The following is a 26794-nucleotide window of genomic DNA, read 5'->3' as shown; positions in this document are numbered from 1 at the left end:
CCCTTTCTTAACAAACTACGAACCAATACAGACGTCCAAGGGGTCGTTATTAATCGCACAGAATACAAAATCGCCGCGTTCGCGGACGATATTCTGTTGTCTCTGCAATCGCCCCGGACATCTTTACCTAACCTATTAAAGGACATTAAGGATTTTGGTTCTATATCCAATCTTAAAATCAACTACTCCAAATCCCACGCCCTCAACATTTCTTTACCCCCTCAGGAGGTTGCCCATTGCCAAGCGTCCTTCCCCTTTCACTGGAAGAGAGATGCTATAACTTACCTTGGCATTCAAATAACCAAGGACCTGACTGAGCTCTATGCCCATAACTTCCTGACAACCCTAGCAAAAATCCAAACGGACTTGAAAAATTGGTCCAACCTTAATGTATCCTGGTTTGGCCGTTCTGCGCTAATTAAAATGATAGTTCTCCCGCGCATTTTGTACCTCCTCCAGACGATCCCAATCCATATCCCTCCATCCTTCTTCTTGACTTACAAGAAGCTATGCTCCGCTTTTATCTGGAAAGGGAATGCCCCACGCATTAAATATTCTCGCCTGACTTGTCCTAAAACCAATGGCGGCATAGCCCTTCCTGATCTCTATAATTATTACTTAGCGTGCCATCTAACAAGACTGTTGGATTGGAAATTCCACAGGATGGGTAAGATATGGGTGGACTTGGAAGGCTCCTTTTCGACTTACCCCTTACACACCCTCCCTTGGCTCATACAGCCACATTGGCCCGTCTCCGTCAAGACGCACCCGCTCATCCACGCATCCCTGCTAGCTTTCAAGAAAGCGGTAACTTCTCACCAGATCTCCTCATACCTAGGCCCATTGACACCTCTGAGGGGAAACCCAGATTTTCTGCCCGGGGAATCGGCAACATTCCTCTCAAGGGAATGGCCACATGCTGATGTCTTAGCACAGCACTTTTTCCACAGAGGACGACTTCAATCCTATGACGCCCTTAAATCCATGTCTCGCACAGGGGACTTTCCTTTCTGGACTTACAGACAATTAGTGCATTTTTTCACTTCCAAGCCCCACACAGACGACTGGACAAGACGACTTACTCCATTCGAATCCCTTCACGCCCAGACCATGCCACAAAGACACCTCATATCCCTACTTTACTCTATCCTACAAGACAAAACACGATCCCCACAGACGGAATCCTCCAAAGCATCATGGGGTAGAGACCTACATATACAGTTTACAGAGGAAGACTGGAGTGCCATCTCCACATACGCACATAAAGGATCAATGAATGTTGCCATTCAAGAAAACGGCTATAAAATATTAACAAAATGGTACAGGACCCCCTCCCGACTTCATAAATTCTCTCCCTCAGTCCCAAATGTCTGTTGGAGATGTAACAATGGCGAAGGCTCTATGCTCCACATATGGTGGGACTGCGCTAAGCTCCAACCATTTTGGAAAGAGGTACATTCCATAATATCGCATGTCACCACTTACACACTAGATTTCACTGCTGGTCAGTACCTCCTTCACCACACCTCTCTTCCCAGACGAACATACCACAAGTCCTTGGCCATGCATATGGTCAATGCAGCAAGACTTTGCATCCCTGCGCTCTGGCGCTCCTCCCAGATTCCTACTATCAGAGATTGGTTGACAAGAGTTGCTAAAATTGAAGAGATAGAAGAGCTAATTTCTATTTCTCACGACCGCACGCAGAAATTTTCCGCCACATGGGCATGCTGGACGCACTTTAAGTCCACAGACAGATACAAGTCTTGTTTTCCACATTAATTACCCAAGGTGAATTCTGATATTGGCTGTGTGGTGGGCTGGGGTCGGGGAGAGGAGCGACCTCCCCCCCTATCCCTTCAATCCCCCCTCTGATCCTTCACCATCCCCCCTTAGCCCTACTTCGGCCCCTTCTGGCCCTTCCTTCCCTTCTGTACCCACCCCTCTACTTTCATCCTTTCTTTATTCCTTCCTTTCACCCCTCATAAATATACCATACCCCATTGGCACACTACCCAACACTGAGGTCCCCCACCTCTGTGTACCAAAGATACTAGGAGGCTTTTTATGTTTTTATCTCTTAATACTCCTAGAGGCAAGTCCCCTGATCCTCGTCGGTCCTTGGAAGGGCCCGATGGGGAGGGGTCCCCCTGTTCACTGTTTCCTATCCACACACTGCTATTAGCCCAAAGCCTCTTGGATTTATGTAATTGCTGGTAGTTCATATGTTTGTTTTATCTGTTACCTGATTTCTTAGGCTCAGTACATTCCGTATTCTATTTGTTCTTGCCTAATCAGCCATGTACAAATGTCTGTAGACCTTGTCAATGTACCGCAAAGTCAAGGACGCTGCTTTTGTTTATCCTTGTAATGTGCTGTGTACCTGTTTGTGTTATGTACGAATAAAAATCTTTTTGAGGAAAAAAAATAAAAAAAATAAATAAATGTTGAAGTGCCTAGTGCTTGGGCGTGTTTAGATGCATTCAGCGATGTTTGGCATTTTTATGTCCAAAAGCTTCACTCATGATCTCCTCCATTCAAGAGAAGTAGCTTTGACTTCCTATAAACTCTGCTGCTCCTAAACTCCTTTAAAAGCCTTTGTGTGCAAGGACACATACTGTAGGCTTTTGCTGAGGAGCATTCAGGAGCTTAGGCAAAAAACGGCAAAGCCTCAAAAAGTCACTGTAGGAGCAGCAGTGCACATGAGGCCTAAAAAATTACACATTTTTGTTTTGATGCATCTGGGATGTATTGAATTTATATAAAATGGAAATTTAGCTGGGCTTTAAAGTGAACCTGTATTTTGCCCATAGTAGATGTACCTCTGAATGTCTACTATAAGAACATTGGCAGTGAAAAAGTTGCAGAGAATCTGACATTTATAAAAGAGAATGCTGTTAAAGTTGGAAGGGAAGGAAAGTAGACACCATGGGGTTGTTTCCCTTAAAGAGGATCTTTTGTCTGTTTGCAAAAAAAAATTACAGATACTGTAGGTGCTAACTTTTAATAAAAATACCCTTACCTGTCCAAGGATCTAGCCCCATCCTCACCTGGGCTGGTTCTTTGCCAGTCTTTGGGGGGGGGGGGGGGGGGCAACTTCTGGTTGAATCACCTAGGCGATCTGATCAGAAGTGGGAGCGGGAACCTACCAAAACTAGTTACCCACAACCCCCTCCCTCCCCCAAACAAATGATCAAAAGTGTTAGAGAACTTTCTCTTAAGGCCTCATACACAATGGACATGTTATCTTATGTGTCCATGCATATATAGGCTGTTATCAACTGTTTTTGGCAGGGTGATTTTGGGCTGTAAAAAAATGAATGCATTCTGAGATGAGTTTTTCACCTGTAAAAAAGCTCTAACGTCAAAAAACGCAGATAAATGCTCAAATACATGGTTCACCAGTGATTTTTAATGTTTTTGATCCCATTGATTTAAAAAAAAAAACGCTAAAAAAAACGCTAACACTAAAAAAAACCTCTAAACAACGCTATTGCAAAAATGCTGAAAAACGTTGAAAAACTCACTGCAAACCTACTGCCGTTTTTTTTATAACGTTATTATAACGTCCAGTGTGCATGAGGTCTTAGGGTGAAGTTCCACATGTAAAGCATTTTTTACATTCAAAGTGTACTTTTACTTATCTTAACAAATGCAGTGAAGCAAAGAGAAAATTAATTGCGCAAAGATAACCCAATCATGTGCAAATTAAATAAAAAATAAAAAAAAAGGATTTATGCTTGAACATGATTGGGTGGTTGCAGTAAAGTTTTCCAAAGCTTTGCCTATGGGCAATTTTAGTTATCTTACACTAGCCCCCATTTCGTTGGCACACACAGTTTTGGGGCTTGATATATCTGGTATCTATTTACTCAAAGCAATCTCATATTTTATATTTCACAAACTATATATTGTTCTGGGCATGTTATGCACACACATGTTCATATATAAATGTGCATAAATAAGGTAGCAAAACAGTTATTCTGCAATAATTGCTCATAATACAATAACTGCCAAGGTAACATTTTATGTACTTTCTCTTTACAACTAATATTATTTTAAGGTAAAGGTTACAATTGCAAGGTAAAATTAATATGTTTTTTTAAAACACAGCAGGGTTATTTTTTGTCTCTGAAGAATATTTGGAAACTGCTCTGGTTGGGTTTGTTATCATTAGATGCACTTAAAAATGTTTTTGCAAATTGGCTATGTTGGAAAATGTGGCAAGACAACGAGCCCTGAATGATTACTGAGAATTAATGCTAGGAACTACTTTTTTCACATGGAAATAAATATAAAAATATTCAGTTAAAAACCATAGCTCCTAATTCTTCCTTGTTTTGAGGGACTGAACTTCCTTTGGAAACATACAGTCTAGTCTCTAGTTCCTCTTTCCTCCTTAGGTGTTTCTCTTTTCCTCTATAAAAAAATTACTAAAACTACCAAAAGTGTTTTTCAACATTAAACCTTTAGTTCATTCATACACACCAAACTTGCCCATCAATGTCTTTAATGACCTTGCTTTGTGCAGTGCTGCACAGTCTTGTTGGAACAGGAAAGGGCCATCCCCAACCTATTCCCACAAAGTTGGGAGCATGCAATTGTCCAACATGTCTTTGTATGCTAATGCCTTGAGAGTTCCCTTCACTGGAACTAAAGGGCCAAGCCCGACCCCTGAAAAACAACCCCACACCATAATTCCCATCCACCAAATGATTTGGGCCAGTGCACAATGCAAGGTCCATAAAGACACGAATGAGTGAGTTTGGGGTGGAGAAACTTGAATGGCCTGCATGGAGACCTGACCTCAACCAGATAGAACATCTTTGGAATGAATTAGAGCAGAGACTGTGAGCTGAGCCAGGCCTTGCACACCATCAGCACCTGACCTCACAAAGACGCTTCTGGAAGAATGGTCAAACATTCCCATAGACACACTCTTAAACCTTGTGGACAGCCTTCCCAGAAGAGTTGAAGGTGTTATAGCTGCAAAGGGTGGGCCAACTCAATATTGAACCCTACGGACTAAGACTGGGATGCCATTAAAGTTCATGTAATAGAAAACAAAAAATAAACTGTGCCTGTGATGTCAAATAACCTAATATACAGCTGCACCACTCTAGTAAGATATTATTACAAATATGAACATATGAAAAAATGGTGTTGCACTAGAAAAAAAAAAAATTGTTAAACAAAAACAGAGAGTCCATGAGTCACCAATGTGACATTAAATGAGTGAACAGGTATCTTGACCATTGAATCACCAACAGAATCTTCCACCTTGTGATTAAACCACCACCAATCTAAGTATGTGCTCTTACCAGAGAGCATTGACCACCTATTACGGGGGGGGGGGGGGGGGGGTCAAACGTATCTCAAACGTTTCATCACCGTTTGGTAATCCGCATACGAAAGATGGAGAAGATCACTCCAAGTAGCCAGTGGAAAATCAACAGATCCTCTTGTTCCAAATGGAATTACCAAATGGCATACCCCAATAAGAGATAAGAAGCCAAAATAGTGTAAAATCTTTTAAACAGGACTTTAATAAAAGTAATTCACTTACATACAGTACCAGTGGATACAAAAACAGCGTGTGCAATGTGGACACATTAGCATTCTAGAGCTCTCATCCGAACGCGATGACAGGAAATGGCCTATCAGTGCCATCAGAGCTGCCTATCAGTACTGCCAGGTCACCTATCAGTGCCGCCTATCAGTGTTCAACAGTTTTTTTTTCAAAACTGGCGGTCTTTTTTTGTTTATAGCGCAAAAAAATTCAAACCGCAGAGGTGATCAAATACCACCAAAAGAAAGCTCTATTTGCGGGAAGAAAGTTTTAAATATGTAGTTTGTGTACAGTGTGGCCTGAGTGTACAATTGTCATTCGAAACATGACAGTGCTACAAGCTGAAAATTGTCCTGGACAGGAAGGGAGGAATATGCCCTGCATTGAAGTGGATAACAATAAAAAAAAATATTTTCGAGCGCAACACAGTTTTTTAATATGTTTTTATATTTTTTTATATATTAAAGTTCGTTTACCTGTAAAGGCAGATGTCCCTATACCTTTGACAATATAGTGTATATATATATATTGATGTATTTATTTATTTGAATATAATTTGATATCACTGGATATTTCACATGATAGATTAATTTTATTTTAAATATAGTGTATATATATATATATATATATATATATATATATATATATATATATATATATATATATATATATACAGTTGTGCTCATAAGTTTACATGGCAGAATTTATGATTTCTTGGCCATTTTTCAGAGAATATGAATGATAACACAAAAACATTTCTTTCATTCATGGTTAGTGTTTGGCTGAAGCCATTTATTATCAGTCAACTTTGTTTACTCTTTTTAAATCATAATCACAGAAACAGAAACTACACAAATTACCCCGATCAAAAGTTTACATACTAGTGATTTTGGCCTGATAACTTGCACACAAGTTGACACAAAGGGGTTTGCATGGCTATTAAAGGTAACTATCCTCACCTGTGATCTGTTTGTTTGTAATTAGTTTGTGTGTGTAAAAGGTCAATGCATTTCTGGACTCCTGACAGACCCTTGCATCTTTCATCCAGTGCTGCACTGGTGTCTCTGGATTCTGAGTCATGGGGAAAGCAAAAGAATTGTCAAAGGATCTGTGTGAAAATGTAGTTGAACTGTATAAAACAGGAAAGGGATATAAAAAGATATCCAAGGAATTGAGAATGCCAATCAGCAGTGTTCAGACTCCAATCGGAAATGGAAAATGAGGGGTTCTGTTGAAATCAAACCACGGTCAGGTAGACCAACTAAACTTTCAGCCACAACTGCCAAGAAAATTGCTCGGGATACAAAAAAAAAAACACAAATAACTTCAGGTGAAATACAAGACTCTCTGAAAACATGTGGTGTGGCTGTTTCAAGATGCACAATAAGGAGGCATTTGAAGAAAGATGGGCTGCATGGTCAAGTCGACAGAAGAAAGCCATTACTACGCAATTGCCACAAAATAATCTGCTTACAATGAGCCAAACAGCACAGAGACAAGCCCCAAACCTCCTGGCACAAAGTCATGAGTGATGAGACCAAAAATTTGCTTTTTGGCCACAACCATAAACGCTACATTTGGAGAGGAGTCAACAAGGCCTACGATAGAAAGTACACCATTCCTACTGTGAAACACAGAGGTGGATCGCTTATGTTTTGGGAATGTGTGAGCTACAAGGGCACGGGAAATTTGTGTAAAATTGATGGCAAGATGTATGCAGTATGTTATCAAAAAATACTGGAGGAAATTTTGCATTCATCCGCCAGGAAGCTGCGCATGAGACATACTTAGTCATTCCAACATGACAATGATCCAAAACACAAAGCCAAGTTGACCTATCATTGACAACAGCAGAATAAAGGGAGAGTTCTGGAGTGGCCATCTCAGTCTCCTGACCTCAATATCATTGAGCCACTCTGGGGAGATCTCAAATGTGCAGTTCATGCAAGACAGCCCAAGAATTTACAGGAACTGGAGGCTTTTTGCCAAGAGGAAAGGGCAGCTTTACCATCTGAGAAGATAAAGAGCCTCATCCAAAAATACCACAAAAGACTTCAATCTTTCATTGATGTTAAAAGGGGCAATACACGGTATTAAGAACTGGGGCATGTAAACTTTTGATCGGGGTCATTTAGGTAGTTTATGTCGTGATTATGATTTAAAAAGAGTACTGTATTTATCGGCGTATAACACGCACTTTTTCCCCCTTAAAATCAGGGAAAAATCGTGGGTGCGTGTTATACGCTGATCCCCCGCCAATCTCCACTGATTGTGAGTGGAGGAACGAGCCGTCAAGATCATAACCGAGTTTACTCAGCTAGACTCGGCTCCGCTCCCAGTCACGCCCAGTCCTGCCCTATGATGGACGCAGGGACTGGGCGTGACTGTGAGCGGAGCCGAGTCTAGCCGAGTACACTCGGCTATGATCTCGGTGGCTTGCTCCTCCGTTCACAATCAGCGGAGATCAGCGAGAGTGGCCGAGAGCTGCCGACATACACAGGACATCCGGCTCCGTATCTCAGTGTCGCCATTTTTAAACTGGAAAGCGGCAATGACACTGGAGCAAGGCTACACTGACAAGTCTGAAAATGACACTGGGGCAAGGCTACACTGACAAGGCTGCAATGACACTGGAGCAAGGCTACACTGACAAGTCTGCAAATGACACTGGGGCAAGGCTGTAATGACAAGGCTGCAATGAAAAGGCTGCAATGACAAGGCTGCAAATGACACTGACAAGGCTGCAGTGACACTGGACAAGGCTGCAGATGGACACTGTCAAGGCTGCATTGATGGGCATTTAAATGTAAGTTGTTTTCCTTAAACTTCCCTCCTAAAAGTTATTTTCCTTAAAATTCCGTCTTAAACTTGGAGTGCATGTTATATGTCAGCGCGTGTTATACACCAATAAATACGGCAAACACAATTGATTGATAATAAATGGCTTCAGCCAAACACTAACCATGAGTGAAAGAAAAGTTTTTGTGTTATCTTTCATATTCTTTGAGAAATTGCCAAGAAATCATAAGTTCTGCCAGCAGAGAAAACACTAATTATTCCTTGGTATCTTGCATATCATATTTGCATTCATTTATGGAGCTTTGTTTAAATAACCTACTTTATCACAAAATGGAAAAGGTTTTGTTTACATTCCAGTACTTTTTGGGTTAGTAGTGCATTAACTCCTCACGTTTGTCATGAAGGTATGCATAAATTATCTCTGTCAGACTCTCTAGAATGTAATGGAATTACTTATAGCAAAAAGCCTCATTTATGACACTTAAGTGTACACTTTGAAAGTGATACAGTGGCAATGTGAACTTAAAGGGTACGTGCACTTTTATCAAAATTGTACTCATTGTCCAATTTCTAAATTGCAGATACAGAACCAGATGCAGGTGAAATTTTCACAACCTGGCCCATCCAAGACCAAGTAATGTTTATATCCTCCATTGCTTTACTGCAAACGTGTTGACTAGGATTCTTTGAAAGGTATCAAAAAATTCCTATTCCAGAGATAAACACGCAAAGGGCTGAAAACCCCCCAAAAAAACAAGAAATTGCAAGATCTCTACAGTGGTTGGAACCATTCCTGTATTCTAGGGCTCTGTCTATAGTTATAGGAAAACGCTTTTTGTGCTCTACCATTTAAAATTGGGTGATAATCCACATATTTATCAATATATTGCATAGACCCCCTCTCATGATTGCTGTTCTACAATTTATTAGCTTAATTTAAAATTCATTGCCGTTAGCCTTTAAATTTATTATTCAGAGCTGCTAGGCAGAAATAGCTGAGTAGACATGTACACTATTGAAAAATGTGTTTATATTCATTTTCGTTTCATTTGTTTTTTTTGTTTATTGGATCATTCGTTATGATTGGCACTCGTTACTTGGGATTATTTGTAACTTTGGATGCATTTGTATTTAATATGTTCCATTTGTTTAGAAGCGGCATGCGTTACTTTGGATAATTTGTAACTTCGGATGCAGTCGTATTCTTTCCGTTCCATTCATTTAGATGCAGCATTCATTACTTTGAAAAATTCGTAATTTGGGGGCCTTCATATTCGTTATGTTCATTAACAGTTACTTTAGCCAATTTCTAAAGGACATTTCAATACTTATAATTTAATAGTTTATAATAATAAATAATAATAATAAAAACTATAATAGTTAATAACTTAATTATAATAGAAAATATGAAAAATGAAATGATCTAAATGTAATTGATTCATTAAACTCGTAGGTTGAATCGGTTTTCGTTCTTTCGTATTTTCGTTATTTAGCATTTTTGTTTTTTTGGGTTTTCATTCTTTCTGAAAATGAATTTTTGTGTGCCTTCGTCAAAAGATGATTCCAAATGACCAAATATGACGAATTTCCTCCAAAAACGAATTGGTAATGATACGAATTGCACATGACTATAGCTGATTGATATGCTTTGTTTATAAACAAAGCCATTTTAACCCATGATACTGTGTCACAAGACTTTGTATATAACACAGCTGTTTCACTGGCATGCTTTATTTATTATCAAAGACATATGATCACCATGCCAACTGACATGGTGATCATTGTCTTTCTTGAAATCAATGGGCATAATTGATTAGCATGCATTATTGTTTGGCACTGATTGGCATCCATTAGTACAATACTTTACACTGCAATGCCACCTATCAGTGCCCATCTGTGCCGCCTATCAGTGCCCATCCATGCCACCTATCAGTGCCCATCCGTGCCGCCTATCCATGCTCATCCAAGCCACCTATCCATACCCATCTGTGCCTCCTATCCATACCCATCCGTTCCGCCTATCCATGCCACCTACCCATGCCAATTCATGCCACCTATCAGTGCCTATTTGTGCCACCTATCAGTGCCCATCCGTGTTGCATAACAGTGCCACCAATCGGTGCCCATCAGTGCCGCCTATCAGTGCCACATATCAGTGCCCATCAATGCCACCTCATCAGTGGCACTTCATTGGTGCCACCTCATTGCTGCCCATCAGTGCCGCCTTATCAGTTCCCATCAGTACAGCCCAATCAGTGCCCATCAGCAAAGGAGAAAACTTACTTATTTACAAAGTTTTGTAACTGAAACCCAAAAAAAAATTTTTCAAAATTTTTGGCCTTTTTATTTGTTTAGCAGGAAATAAAAACCGCAGAGGCGATCAAATACCACCAAAAGAAAGCACTATTTGTGGGAACAAAATGATAAAAAATTTGTTTGGGTACAGAGTAGCATGACCGTGCAATTGTCATTCAAAGTGCGACAGTGCTGAAAGCTGAAAATTGGTCTGGGAAGGAGGGTGTATAAGTGCCCAGTATTGAAGTGGTTAATATCCTCTCTATACAACATACTATAAAGTTGCTGAGATAAGGTGCAGAAAAGATCAAAAAATGTGCAACGATGAATATCAATGTAGCGGCCATAACCCTTGGCAGGGCGGCCTTAACTTTTGGGCTTACCGGTTACCTCCGCTTGGCTGATTCTTCCACATTTAGGGGTTTCCAGAGTTAGTACCCAACAACTTTGGATGCTGACACCATAAAAGTTCTTTAGAAAAAGTTTTTATTTGCAGGGGTAACATCCAACAACACAGTCTTGTATGGGAACAGAGGGCAAGGGTGAAGAAACTCAGGCACCTTGAACTGCTAATACCAGAAAGTCTCTAATACCACCCAGAGAGTAGCCACTTTGAGTATCTGATGACGGAAGTGAACAGGAGCCTTTTTCCTCAGTACCTGGAACGTTCTCTGTCTCCTTGGCAGTTGTCACGATCACCCTGGCGTTCCGGTCGTACACAGGAGACTTACCCGCAGAAGCCTGCCGTTGAGAACCCGTCGTTTCCCCTTGACGCGCGCTAAAGCAAACGAACGCACTCGCGTCAACATGAACGAGCGCACGCGTGCACGTGGGGTCACGAACGGGCGCACGTCTACTCGCGGGGGCACGCTGACCCATCGTACGACCGTCTTGGCGCCCTAAGGACTTCTTAAGGCACTTGCTCCATCCCATCTGTGCTGTCCAGCCTACAGCGTGTCCGTGACCTTGCTTTCTGTACCTGCACCCGTTACTTTGGTTCCTGATACCCAGCTAGTTCCTTGACCCTGATCCGTTGCTGCCTGCCTACGACCTCTGCTTGTCTGACCACGTCTCTGCCTCATCCTCTTGTACCTCGCTGATCGATCCCTGCTGAACCGGCCTGCACCTGACCCTGCTGTTCCTGTTTACCCGTTGGGTTTCCTGTACTTCCTGACGTCCACCTGCCTGCCAGTCTATCCACTTGTGCCTGCCTACTTTAGTCAAGTACCGCCAGCTCTACCTACTCGCTGTCGGTGTCCTGCTGCTTATCCGGACCGGTCTCCATCCGTCAGGCACTTGTGCCCTCTGAACTTTTGAATACCTGTCTCCATCTCCAGGGGTTCATTAGCCAGGGGATACGAGGGGCCGCTCCCTGCATTCCGGGCTCAACTACTAGGTACGTGACAGCAGTACTGGAAAAAGCGTGAATTCATCAGTGTCCTTCACAACTCAGCAACCAGGCACTTCTCAGGATGGCAGCTTGTAAGCCTTCCTCCGAAGAGTCCTCCCCCGATTGCTTACAGGAGCTGCGGTGCCCCTCCAAGCCGAAAGCACACCTGGACGCCTTGAATCCTCCCTCAGTTACTGCGCCTCGGACCAGCCGGTTCCGAGACTCGGGAACAGATGGATCCTTACCCCAGACCAGTCGGGTCTATTGGGGTTAGCCAACCGAAGCATGTTGTGGAGCGACAAACGCTCCAGTGACCGGAACCCCTCACGGGGCTACCCCGGTCCAGAATCAGGAACAGACCGCTAGAGCCTCTCAAACAACTAGAACACGTGACTTCAACATCTTAAGTACCCTTCCCCAGACTCCTCAGCGGGGCCACCCACTGATTGGCTCCGGGGAAGCTGATACCCAAAGTGTCCAACCAGACCTGGTTCTGAGCCTGTCATGTGCACCTAACTGTACACATGACCAGGCAGAACTCTAACACAGCCCAGCCAAACTGATGTCAACGTTAAACCTACATAATTAACCCTCAGAACCCCTTTACTGTTCTGAGGCAAAAACGACATCTGTACATGACAGACACTTTGTCCAAAGTATCATCGCTACATCAATAATAAATTAATAAACAAAAATACAAAATAAGTCAAAATTCGTGTACAGTTTAACCTTTTTTTGATCTTTTCTGCACCTTATCTCAGCAACTTTATAGTATATTGCATAGAATTGATATTAAGCACTAGCACTTTATAGATAATTAGATATTGCATATTGAATTGATTTAACACATATACATGTATACATGTAAATGTTAAACAATTGGTTTAAACACATATATACACGTTATAATTTGTAGTATTCACCATTTCAAATTGTAAAGTTTTTTTGTGTGTGGATTAGCGCCATTCTTATCACTTTACACAGTTGACTAATTGTTTTTTTCACAATTATTAGAATAGCAACTGTTAATTTGAGCACACATCTGTGGCGCTGTTACTACTTATTACATTAAAAGGAGAACACAGTGATTTTTGCTAGCGGGTACATCTGCTGCCAATAATCACATGAAAAATTCAGCAGGCTGGTTGTGAACATGTTGACCGATAGATCAATCAGCCCGTCTATACATAGTTTGAATCTCGGCCAGTCTTTGCTGAACTGGCCAAGATTTGAACCGTCTATTGCCGGCTTTATTCTCTAATAGAGAAAGAATACAATAAATAACACAAAATCGAGTCAATCCTGAGAAGCAAAGCTGCACTATAATACCAGTCCAAAAACTGAGATTTATATGGTCAGAAATGCCCACTGATGATTGGTGCTGTTTAAAGATTAGCATTCTTACTGAATTACAGCAAAATATACTGTATTTCGTCATCTATAGTCTGACACATATATGCAGCGTCACACAAAAATTACATTTGAAAAAGAGAGCGCAAGAGACAGCACAAAGGCTCACACTAGTATAGCATTACTATCAGTGGCGGAATTATCAGGGTCACAGCAGTCGCACTTACGACTGGGCCCTGTAGTTCTGCCACTGTGAGGGGGCCCAAAGCCCAGGATACAGCTCTAGGGTTCTCTCTCACACTGCACAGACCCCGTACTTACTGACAGCCTGCCCTCCCCTCCCTCCTTGCAGGGACAGGAGAGGAAAGAGTGAGCCTATCCTCCTGTGTGTGTGTGTACCTGCGACTCCACCCACGTCCCAGTCCCCGGCAGCACCGTGCCTTTCAAATGGAAATTTCAACAGTCGGCAAGCTAGATCATGGAGGAAAAGCCAGCTTTTACCATGCACCAGCACGCTCTGCCAGCAGATGTTTTTGTATAGCACAGGCTAGTACGCCTTGCTTGCTGACCACAGTGGCAGAACTCCATGGCTCAAGCCTCCATCTATGTTGAATGAAGCATTCCTCCCTTCCTCTTTTCTCTCACCAGCCTCTGAGCACACCAAGGTAAGGGAGAGCGCTGTGGACTGTAATGTAAAGGAGTATTCTGATGTAAGTGTCGGCTTTGATGAGCAGAGATCCCCCTACATCAGGGTTCCCAGAGCACCCCTTACATCAGAGTTTCCCTTTACATTACAATCCACAGACCTCCCCCTTAGGGCCTTTACCAAGCAGATCTGCCTGCTCAGCGGGGGGATCTCTCCGCTGTTCCCCACTGAGCAGGCGGATGACAGGGCCGTGTCTGCTCCACTTGCGCAGAGCAGACACGGACGCAGCTTACTGTTCTCTATGGGCCAGTCTGACTGTCATCCAATTCACTAGACAGATGGTGAATGGATCTCCATCCATTTGTTTTCATTGGATCAGATCCAGGAAGATGTAAATTGAAACATGTCCATTTACATCCACCTCCCCATACAGAACAATGGGTGGAAAATGGAAATTCTGCAGACTCTTAAGTAACAGGGAATCTGGGAACCCTGATTAAAGGGGAATGCTGGAGGTCATTGATGTAAGTGGGGGCTCCTGTTACCAAGGACCCCCTTACATCAGAGTTCTCACTGTTCTTCCTTAAATCAAAGTCCCCAGAGTTCTCCCTTATATCAGAGTCTGGACAGTAAGGGGGGATCCTTACAATGTAGGGGAACTCTTCAAGTTCAGATGTAAATGGGAAACTCTGCGCATTCAGATGTAAAGGGGAACTCTGTGGACTCTGATGTGAGAGGGGACTCTTTAAATATATACAATTAGAATTGTTATTTAATCACAAAATATATGTATAGTGTAAACTACAAAAAGGAATTTGCTGTGCGCTGCTAAAGTCTTTCGGTTTGGCTTGAAAAAAAGTTGGTGACCCTACCCAAGACCTCAGGAAGGGGTCCTGCTGCAGGACCATAATCAAGGGTCCAGAAATGGGAGGAAAGAACCCCAAAATCATTGGAAAGGGCCCCGGGACCAAAGGGCAGGGGGGCCCTTCATGGTTTCTTGCACCTGGGCCTTGAAGGTTCTAGTTACGCCTAAGATTACAATAACAGCTACAGATGGAGGCATTCAGATTAGTGCAGTATCAGTGCATGCTGGATGTTACTGGCAACAGGATAAAACTGCAAACGGTGAATGAATTTGCAAATAACAATACTTCTGCATAAATAGAAACCAAATGTATATCAAATAAAAATATGCAGTTGATCTATCTATCTATCTATCTATCTATCTATCTATCTATCTATCTATCTATCTATCTATCTATCTATCAATCTATCTATCTATCTGTTTATCTATCTGTCTATCTATCTGGCCACCAGACATTAATTTGTCTCTACTTGTGCCTGTCCTAAATTAAAAACCTGATCTCTCAGGACCACAAATCCTTTTGTGCTAAACCAGCCAACTTTTGCACGTAAATTGTTACACATGTCAATGAGGGCAGCTTATAAAGTTGATGTTTAATTACTGTCCTTTGTTCTCCACTCCACAACACAATTATTTGCTTTTCATGAGCAAAGCTAATCCTTCATGGTCCAAATTACCCTAATATTCAATATTCAGTCCCTGTCCCATTCCCAGTGGGGGGGCTGGATGGTAGCATCTGTGCCAGCATATGTTAGGCAGTGCTGAGAGGGGTCACTAACTCACTTTGTCAGAGCCTATCCTTTCACTCAAAGAGACAGCAACAAGCCATCATAGTACACGACTCCACACAATCCTCTTCTGTCTCTGTCGATAACCTTGCTTCACTAAATCTTTGCTGCTTTCGTAGCTGTTGTTGTGTCCTTTAGTTGCCCAAATTCATAAAATATGCTGACAAATTGCATGACGAGTTCTAAAAAATATTAATTCAAACAAAACATTGCAAACCAAAAAGTGTTGCTCCGAAAAAGGTAGACTTAATGCTTTACTGAATTAAACCAAATGCTGCCCATGGTATAAGGTTATCATTGTGTGATTCTGCAGGTTATGGTCATATTTGGAAAATAGCTTGCCTACAGGCACTCTCCAGTCATCCATGCATTTTCTCTGAGAGTTGCAAGGTGAGCTATAAATTCCTAACTGGTTTCTATTGTTTACCTCTGTTATAAGCGAAGATCAGGGATAGCCAAAAATGTTAACTTCTTTCTCAATAGTCATACAAATGTATGGGATAGTCTCCAATGTGACCTTCTTTCCTTCATATTCATAAACATGCATGTGCGATTGATATAAAAGATGCATGTTCATGGAAAGAACTTTTGTAAGTGTGAACGTTTGGTGGCTGGAAATTACTTATTTGCCCAAACCATCTTTTTATTTATTTATGTTTTTAGATAAGTGATTTACCCTAACTAGGGATGAGGTTTGAGTTCACCACCACCATGGGTTTGAGGCAAATCTCATTTGTTTCGAAATTAATGGTTCTGACAAATTTATACATGTAGTGGTACCCCGTAGGGGCTCCTGAAAGTTGTGGCCCACCTGTCACCCTGCCCAGCTGGCATTAACTTCCCAATCACCTTGGAGACAATGAACAGTTTAGATGTTTGTTTTGTTATTTTATTGAGGGATTTAAACTTGGATAGGAATAGGAGTATATGGGATGCCCAATAGAATGAATAATTGGTTGATTGTATTTCAATTAGCTGGGACAACTATGTACACATTTTATAGCTCCAGTCTCCCCCAGTACAATACTTGCTTGCAGATTGTTTCTCTCACTCTCTCTCTCCTGCATAACACTTCACTTCCCAGTACAGCTAGCAAATGGTTAGGCCCAACACTGACTCAGTCAGGCCCTAGAAATTGGCCTTTGCAGGCAGGGACCGCGGGCTCCTTTGATGTAGCAAAAGAATAGGAAGTATTTGTTGTTAGCTGACCTATGGTGGACTACTGCTCCCAACAATCCCTCTTCAGGCCCTGCCATCCCTCCTAGCTGCAGCTGCCCAGCTTCACTGCCCCTGACATTGCCATCCTCACTGGCTCCACACCCAGCTGTGACTGTTGTCCTCTCTGGCATGGTTCCCTCTTGAAGACTTGCCTGGCAGAACTAGCTCCTGCTGTCCTCTCTGACTCCTCTCTGTGCCTCCTGTTCAGTTCCTTCATGGGTTCTTTAAATGGGTCTGTCCTGCACCCGACTGCCAGGCGCAAGGTCACCCCCCAGAATGGGGAGTGCTCTCAAAGGCCCCGACAGCCTAGCACTCCATCCTCTGTTGTTCCACCCAACTACTCCTCCCCAGATGTGCTGACTCTGGGTATATCAAGGACTCTCCCCCCTGACAATCCTAGTTGGGGATTAGTCATGACTCAGTGAGACACCTCAGACAGTTCCACCTTTCTTCCCCTCCTCTCTTCTAGAATCCTCTAGAAGCCAAAGGGAGGTAACCGAGAAGTGATTCTATCTGTGAGTCACCAGCCTACTCTGAGACACTTCCTGCCCACACAGATCAAAACAAACAGGCCTAGCTTCTAGTTAGGCCTGCCTAAATTTACCTGCACTCGCAGCAAAATCTTACCTCTAGCACCTACCTAGTAGAGGGTGCTACATACATGTATATAGGGGAATTTTTTAAACCATAATGCACTGCATGGCCTTTGAAACCATAGCACTGCCATACAAGGGGCCATACAGTATATTAACTCTCTCGGAACCCTCTGCATACAGCCATCAATTTAGATGAATTAGCGGCTATGCTTCAAGGTTTGCATAAAGCCAGCATGCCTACGGACATATGCTCCGAGCACACACTATCTGCACATCTGGGTGCTTTATGCAACCCCTGGCACATACCAACATACAGCCAAATCTTCTAATTTATTTGAACGGGTGGGCACATGCGACAGCAGCTGGACCCAAGAGTTATCATTCGCACTGCAATCACTGAGTTCAATAGTCAGTGATGATTACATACCCTCTCATGACTCATCAGTAAATCAGTACAGCTGGCCCAGTAATTTACAGTTAGAGGTGAGCCAGGTATTCGCTACTCTTATTCAAATAGTTTATTTAAGAAAAAAAGAAAGCATATAACAATGTAAAACAAACTTGAACAGAGTAGATAGAAATGCACGATGTACATTAAAAATCATTTAGAATGTGGATAAAGTATTATTCAGGCAAAAGCATGTACATAATATAAATGAACAGAGCATCAATAAATATCTCAGTTATAGACAAAGGAAGCTTTTGGCTACTGACTATTGAACTTTCTTTTTTAGTCCCATCTTACATCATCACATTCAAAACAAACGGACTTTGGAACGGACTTAGTGCGTTCGTGTGTGGCCAAGTCCATCGGAAAGTCCATCGGAACGCCGAAATTCCGTCTGGAAGACCGTCAGACCTAGTCTGCTGGAAAGTCCGGTCGTGTGTATGCGGCATTAGTGTCAGATTTTTCCACCGTAATGTCGCAGTCCCGCTAAAAAAAATGCTGATCGCTGCCATCACTAGTTAAAAAAAATAAAAACTCCATAAAAATATTCCATGTTTGTAGACGCTACAACTTTTGCGAAAACCAATCAATGTACGCTTATTGATATTTTTTTTTTTATTATTGGATGTGTTTTATAGCAGAAAGTAAAAAAAATATTGTTTTTTTTTTCAAAATTTTCTTTTTTTTTTATAGCGCAAAAAATAAAAGCCGCAGAGGTGATCAAATACCACCAAAAGAAAGCTCTATTTGTGGGGAAAAAGGGACATCATACAATTTTATTTGGGAATGAGGGTGGGTAGTGAGAGATGAGGTAATCTCTCTGCTAACTCGCCTGCCCGTGGCTGCACAGTGAGGGCAAAACTGCAGTGATGCAGGGCAGGCGGTGAGAGATGATGTCATCTCGCTGCTCACTCGCCTTCACGCTGGCTTGCCTGCCTGCCTGCACACCCGCTGGCCTGCTCATCGGCCTGCCTGCTCGCTCACTATTTTCCTAGGAGGAGCAATTGGCCCGTTGACCTCCCCAGTTCCGCCACTGCTTCCAGTTGTAGCACAATATAAGCTTATAGTTCCATACAAAAACTATTTAGGTTCACAAGTGTTGCTAAAAAGCAGATATAACACTTATAAAGTCATTACATTCAGGGATTCCAAGCATAAAGGACTTTCACATACACTTTTATTTTTCTTTCAGTGAGCCGTGATTTGGGCTTTGGTGGTGACAGAACAGTGCCCAGAGCATCTAAAAAGTAAGTACAGCCTTTTTCCTCAGGGTATGCGCCATTATATTTTTTTTCTAGTCAAGTTTAATACAATTTTTAAAACCAATACTGATACGACACTATTGTTATTTCATTGCATTTAAAACACTGCAGCAGTATTTTTATATGGTGTGATTGCTCAAGCTTACTTTGTTGGACATTTCAGTTAGCGGGCTGGATTAATCAGACAAAATCCTTCTTTTTTTTTTTTTTTTTGCATCTGAGTAGCCTAATAAAGAATCAATATCAGTGCAATCCCCAGAGGATGGGGCCTGCCCTCTGCACAATACAGTGCATGGTTCAGCTGACCTGGAGAGTATCATGAAAAGAAAATGTACACAGGCATTTATGTCAGCTGCCTTGCTCCTGATTAGACCCAAGGAAATATTTGATTACATGGAGTGACGAGGAGGAGCCCCTGTATCTATTTCTTACAAATAGAATTTACCATCTGTTGTGAGCTGCCATAGGAAGCATACAAGCAGAAGACTGACAAAGAATTGTGCGCCTTTCAATACCATAGGAATATTTTTGTATGTAATAATATAGTACAGTAAACAAACAGTTAAAAATCCTTATGCAACAAAAGTCGTTATAAGTAATTCAAAGTACAAAGAAGCAGCAGACTTTTGTTCTTAGTGTTGGGTGAATGGTCCCGGTAGTGTTTAGCTCATGGAGCAGAGGTCTGGTATGCATGGTGTAGATTTAATAAAGTAACAAAGTTTCTTCTACACTAAACTACTCAGCAACACTTAATTCTCCCCTTTTTGAACATTGGGTTGCATTCACACTAAAGCGTTTTTGCTGCATTTTTACCTTGCTAAAAATGCAAGAAAAATATTTCCTTTTAAATGCTATGAGACTCTTCACACTACTGCGCTGTGGGTGTGGTGTGTTATGAAAAGTCCCGAATGACGCTCCTTTGAGATGCTTTTCAGAAACTTGCCGAAAAACCCAGCTCTCCACTGAAATTACTAGAAAATGCATCAAAAGTATGTCAAAAACAAGTTTTTGGTGTGTGCATTTTGAGTCAATGTCATATGGATGCTGGGAGTCAGGAACCCAGAAGACGCACAGTTAAAGCATCGTAATCCTGTCTAAATTTGCCCTAGTATGTATGATTGTGTGTTAGGCTGGATTCACACCTATGCATTTTTAGTGCTTTTTGCATTTTGCAGATTTGCACTACAGTCCATTTAAAATGGTTTCCTATGGAACATGTTCTGTAGAGCAAATCTGCAAAATACAAAAAGCTCTAAAAATGCATAGGTGTGAATCCAGCCTTAGGGACCTTAGGTTGTAAGCTTCTTGAGTGCAGGGACTGATGTGAATGTACAATGTATATGTAAAGTGCTACATAAATTGACAGCACTATATAAGTACCTGAAATAAATAAATAAAAACGCATATGTGTTTTTAATGCATTTTTTCAACTGAGCAGTATGAAAGCAACCTTAGGCTATGTTCACATCTATGCATGTTTGGTTGATGGATTTTTGAGGTCCGTTTTCCAGAGTATTTTGCATTTCTTTATATGCATGTACATGCATTTTTCATGCAGTTTTGATGCAATTCCATTGAAGTCTATGGAGCCAAAAATGCACCATGCTACATGTAAAAAAGCCCCTGCACCTTCTAAAAAGTGCACTGGTGGGAAACTGCATAGTTGTAAATGTGACCCATAGGAACTAATGTTAAAACTGTGAACCTAGCTTTAGGTTACTTTCAGATGATACTGGTCTATGAACACTGCATCCTTCTGGCAGAAAACTCCTGTCCAAAAAACGCAAACATGGTCCCTATAATGTGCACATTTACAGTGGCATCACTACGGGGGTGCGTAAAGCACCCAGGTGACACCAGCCAGAGGGGTGACACCAGACCCAGACTGGCATGTCCCAGGGCAGAACCCGCATCATCCCTTTACCATCTGTCATGCTAGAGAAGAAGCCTGGAAGGACGCTCCCTGTGACTTCTCAGTGTTCTCACCACCTGGGATGGGCATGAGCCACACTCACACCACCCTAACACCACTCCAGCCACTGCCCCCTATCTCCACTGTGTCAGACGGCTCACTGAAAGAAAAATACCAGTGGCTATCTGGCAATGTCAGTGGCAGCTTCACCCTGATGTGGGATGTCAGGATGATCCCTTTCATGAACAACCTGTACAGCCCCTAGCAGAGCTAGCTCCCCTTGACAGGTTCCCCATAAGCAATGGCTTGGGCTCCATCCACAACAGCCAACAGAGCCTGCACAACTATGGACCACCTGGGCACAACAAGATGCTCCGCCCACACTGTCATACTGGCAAGAGGCTATCAGTACCTGAGGGGCTGGCTACCCCATCATCTGCCATTATGTCTCACCTGAATTGTGTGCACTACCTGTCCATGCAGGCCAAGCTCAATCATACGGGCCGTGTTGACATCCAGCTGTAACAGGCCACCCTCCTCCTCCAGGTCCCAGCTGAGCAGCTTTGGACAGTTGGAAGAGATCAACACCAAAATAGTGGTGCAGAGAATCATAGCCAAAATCAAAAGTTACAGCATCCCCCAGGCTATCTTTGCCCAGAGGGTGCTGTGCCGGTTGCAGGGAACACTCTCAGACCTTCTAAGGAACCCCAAACCTTGGAGTTTACTGAAATCTGGGAGGGAGACCTTCAGGAGGATATGGAAGTGGCTGCAGGAGCCTGGATTCCAAAGAATGTCGGCTCTCAGGCTTGCAGGTGAGTGGGGTTTGGGTGTGAACCGTGACTGTGCGCTGCCGGCCCAAAACTAGCCTGCCCACTGGGGGTGACACCATGTTTTACAGCACCAGGTGACACCAACCCCAAGGATGCCACTGCACATTTACATATGTAAATGTGTATATACATGCATAAAAATACATCTATCTCCCACAGTGCCAAAAAATGGGATTCATGTGTGTACTTGCATGTTTTTGCACACACACGCATAAAATACTGATCAGTAATGCAGCTTTTTTTTTTTTTTTACCTGGTTCACCCATTGGAAGAAATGGGCTGCATTCAGAACGAAGAAAAAGAATACCTGAATGTCTAAAAATGTGGCATTTTTGGCAGCCATATGGAGCTCTTAAAGAGGAACTTCACACTCTTTCAATCAACATTAATTATTTTTAATCCTCATGCTGCCAGCATCAGTAAATACAGTATATAGGAAAGTATATTATATTTACTTTTTTAAACGTTTTTTTTTACATTTCTTCAGGCAAATGAAGATATGTCATACATCCCAGGAGTCTTCAGGAGGGGAAGAGAGGAGGGGTTTTCTCAGCTACGCACACTCACCTGCATGCATGCTTGAGCTACAAGAATTGCCTTACCTTACTCAAGATGGCCACAGCCAGAAATGCTAGGGGGTGTTTTTCAAAGTGATTTCTCAATAAAATATAACATAGAGATATGGATGAATGGGGACGTTTTCTTTGAATATTAAAAATGTATTAAATAGTGTTTTTGGTTTGAACCTTAACACTTAGCCCTCCCTACCACATAACCTAATCTGGCAAACAAACCCTTAACATGCAACCTTACCTCAAACACTGTAAAAAACTATTTTTTGAATTGCACAAGGAATTTTTTTTAATGCTGCTCTGTGTTTTACCAGGGACGGTTTGGTTTGCCCTCTCTATTAGTTCTGGTGACAATTGTCAGAAGGATAAAAAGTGATGAGAAATCCAAAATGTTATGGTTATCATTGGAACAATAGAGGCAGAATCTTCTAATGACAAAATACTTTTTCGATTGTTTGGATCACCAGAGGAATTTTTCAGGTCACCCTTTTTCCAGTTCGCCATTTGATATTTTTAGCTGTTTATGCTGTATTTTGTTTAAATACACCACATTTAAAGAGATGTACACAAAGGGGGGGGGGGGGGGGGGGTGTTTAACCTTCTCACGTCCGCACTATAGCGGGATGACGGCTACAGCGTGGACCTACATTGCCGGGACACCTTCATATGTCGTCCCCCCATGCACGAGCTGCCTTCGTGTCCCCTGGGGGTTCGCGCGACACGCTCTGTGATAACTGGCACCTTATCACGTAATCAGCTGTCAGACAATGACAGCTGATCATGTGATGTAAACAATTGTTTTTTTTTCTCCTTACGCTGACTGTGTGAGGAGAAAAAAAGCCGATCACTGGCTTCTGTGACAGGGACATCGGCCCCGAGGAGAAAGAGCCACATCTGTGCCCACCAGTGCCGCCTGCCAGTGCCCACCAGTACATATCAGAGTCACCAATCAGTGCCCACCAGTGCATATCAGTACCACCCGTCAGTGCCCACCAGTGCATATCAGTGCCACCTATCAATGCCCAGCAGTACCACATATCAATTGCCACCAGTGGTGCCAATCAGTGCCCATAAGTGCCTCATCATCAGTGCCACCTAGCAGTGCTGCCTATCAGTATCACCTACCAATGTCCATCAGTGCCCATCGCTGCCACCCATCAGTGCCCTTCAGTGCCACCTATCAGTGTCCTTTAGTGCCACCTATCAGTGCCCTTAAGTGCCGCCTATCAGTGCCACCTCTCAGTGCCCACCAGTGCCACCTATAAGTGCCCACCAGTGCTGCCTCATCAGTGCCCACCAGTGACACCTACTGTATCAGTGTCCATCAGTGCCGCCTTATCAGTGCCCATCAGTGCAGCCTCATCAGCGTACATCAATGAAGGAGAAAAATGACCTGTTTGCAAAATTTTATAACAAAATATAAAACAGTTTATTTTCAGTTTTTTTTTCAATCTTTTTTCATTTTTTTTATTTTACAAAAAACAGTGATTAAATACCACCAAAAGAAAGCTCTATATGTGGGGAAAAAAATTATAAAAATGTCATTTGGGTACAGTGTTGCATGACCGTGCAATTGTCATTCAAAGTGTGACAGCGCTGAAAGCTGAGAATTGGTCTGGACAGGAAGAGGGTTTATGTGCCCAGTAAGCAAGTGGTTAAGAAAAAAAAATTGCATAGCTGTTTGTCCATCGAAAAAAAATAGCATGTAAATTCAGTTTGTGTGAATGGGGGAAAAATTGAATGTTCTCAGGCTATACTCTATGCAGATCAAATGTATGAACGTGAAAAATATTGTTTTATGGGCATTAGATGGCGCTGAGGACTGGGAGCATATTTATTTCCTATGATGGTGAGGGTCATTTATTAATCATAAAGCAGTATTATTTGTGTTCTTGCATTTTCCATCTACAGAGAATATAGCCTGAGAATATTTGATTTTTCCCATTTACATGCAATTTTGATTCGTAAACTGCTATGCAAATCTTTTTATAGATACACCCCAAAATATTTGCATAGCTATTACTGTAATATGTCAGAAATGGTGGAGAAATAATATGGGCTCTTCCTTTAAGTTCTTTGAGTTCTCTTCTGAATTTGTTAATTTTTTATTGCAAAAACACCAAATTTCCCCTAAAAATTTGCACTTATGTACAAAATTTTTGAAGGCCAGTTTAATGTTTTTTTAAATGTGTTGGTTAGCTGTTCGATGTCCCCTAGTGGGAACATCTATGTATCTGTAAAAGAAAAGTGATAATAAAAATATGGAAAAGCAAAATAAAAATAAATGTAAATGTAAAAAGTAATAATAAAACTATAAATGTAAAATCTACTGTAATTACCCTTTTTTATTGTTTAACATGCAGTCCTCTATAAAGGCTTTCAAGTAACATTCCTATGTGGCACATGCCCTATAGACTATACCAGGCTTTCTCAACCTTTTAACCCTAGAGGAACCCCAAAAATAATTTTCACGTCTCGAGGAACCCTTACTAAAAACAAATCATCAGGGCTCAATAGGAACAATGCTCCTTGTATTGGAGGTCAATAGATAGAATGCCCCCCTTAAAGTGCTGTTCAGAATGCCAACCCTTAAAGACATCTAAAAAGATATTTGCTAAGTGATACTGAACCTTAAACTCTATAGGCATCAACAAATAGGTGGTGCATCAGCCACAGCTCAAGGAACCCCTAGCAACCTCTGGAGGAACCCCAGGGGGTTCCATGGAACCCTGGTTGAGAATGGCTGGACTATACTATGGACAAACAAAAGGATTGGATACCACCACACTATACCTGTACCACAAGTTAATGAAATTCAACTGTATTGCAAAGTGTAGGTAGTTGCAAGGCACTGTTATGTGTTCCCACACCAATAGCTACAATTGAAAAATAAAAATTGTTACCTCTAAAGAAGGGACTTTCAAACAGGATGAGTTGACCAGAAGGACAAAGGAAGTAGTAGGTAGATTAAACAAGTAGTAAAATAATACAAATATTTTAATCATCATAATTCATGAAAATATATACACAATATACACAATATTAATTGGCAATACAATTTACATATTTGTAGGAAACTGGTCCAGCACCGTGATATGATATACCGCGGTGCGTGGACATGCAAGTAAATTGCTATACTTCTCTGTCACTACAAGCTTTATATGGATTCTTGGAGGTTTATTGAGTTCCTCCTTCTTTTCTGTTGTTGTCTTTTGCATAGGAGTGTTGATGCTATTATCTACGCTTAAATGGTCACGTCTTTATTTGGTGGTAACGCCCCGTTAACAATAATAATAACTCCTTCTGAGCATCTGGCCTTTTGACCCGTTTCCCCTCTTGAAGTGAAAAGGTATTTCTATATATTATGTCCTATATGTCAATTCCTCTGTACTTTAGAGGTGTGGCATTCGCTATCGCGCCTCTCGGGTACATGGGAGTAGTGTCCAATTCATCACATTTTTTTGATACAATCACATATATTTTACAAAAAAATATTTTGCATAGGGACTTTTTGGGACTGTGCCCTCAGATAGCTGCCTTTTGGATGTCCCTTGTGGGAGCTTCTCACCTTGTTCTGATGCTAACTGCAGTCTCTGGGCCCTCTGGGTGTGCCTGGCCATTTTGAAGCCAGCAGGAGGGTTTCTTCTATCTGCATTCTATACGGTTTTAGAATTTGGACACTGGACAAAGTCACGTTAGTATCTATGATCTCTAAATACAGATGGTCAGAACCTGACACTATTTATTCATTTATAAAATGTATGTTTTCATTTTGTTAATATTCTATATATAACTATATTTCAACTTTGTTTGATTGCAGACATGTATGTTTTCTTTCTGGTTCTATACTTTTCACATATACCCCTGATGAAGAGAGTATGACCACATATAAAAATCTCGAAACGCGTTGGGTCTTCACTTCCGCTACAGCTTGTGCAACAGAATGAAACGTGATCTGTATAAGACATTATATTGTATGTGTTTTTTCCAGTTTCCTACAAATATGTAAATTGTATTGCCAATTAATATTGTGTATATTGTGTATATATTTTCATGAATTATGATGATTAAAAAATTAGTATTATTTTACTACTTGTTTAATCTACCTACTACTTCCTTTGTCCTTCTGGCAACTCATCCTGTTTGAAAGTCCCTTCTTTAGAGGTAACAATCTTTTTCAATTGTATATTTTTCTTTGGGATGTGGTTGAGTCTTGGCCAGTTCTGGATATGATTTATAGCAGTCTTTTCAATG

At 41.7% G+C, this 26794-nt stretch overlaps 1 pseudogene; it reads left to right on the top strand.

Moving 5' to 3' along the window:
• The window catches only part of LOC143941258 (one cut domain family member 2-like), a 31369-nt pseudogene extending 4803 nt beyond the window's left edge, over positions 1–26566 (top strand).
• Positions 26567–26794: the final 228 nt, after the last annotated feature.

Source organism: Lithobates pipiens, unplaced genomic scaffold (genome assembly GCF_037356315.1).
Source record: "Lithobates pipiens isolate NorthernLeopardFrog02 unplaced genomic scaffold, aLitPip1_a1.2 Scaffold_3, whole genome shotgun sequence".
Taxonomy (NCBI): domain Eukaryota; kingdom Metazoa; phylum Chordata; class Amphibia; order Anura; family Ranidae; genus Lithobates; species Lithobates pipiens.
This window is presented reverse-complemented; position numbering and strand designations above follow the sequence as displayed.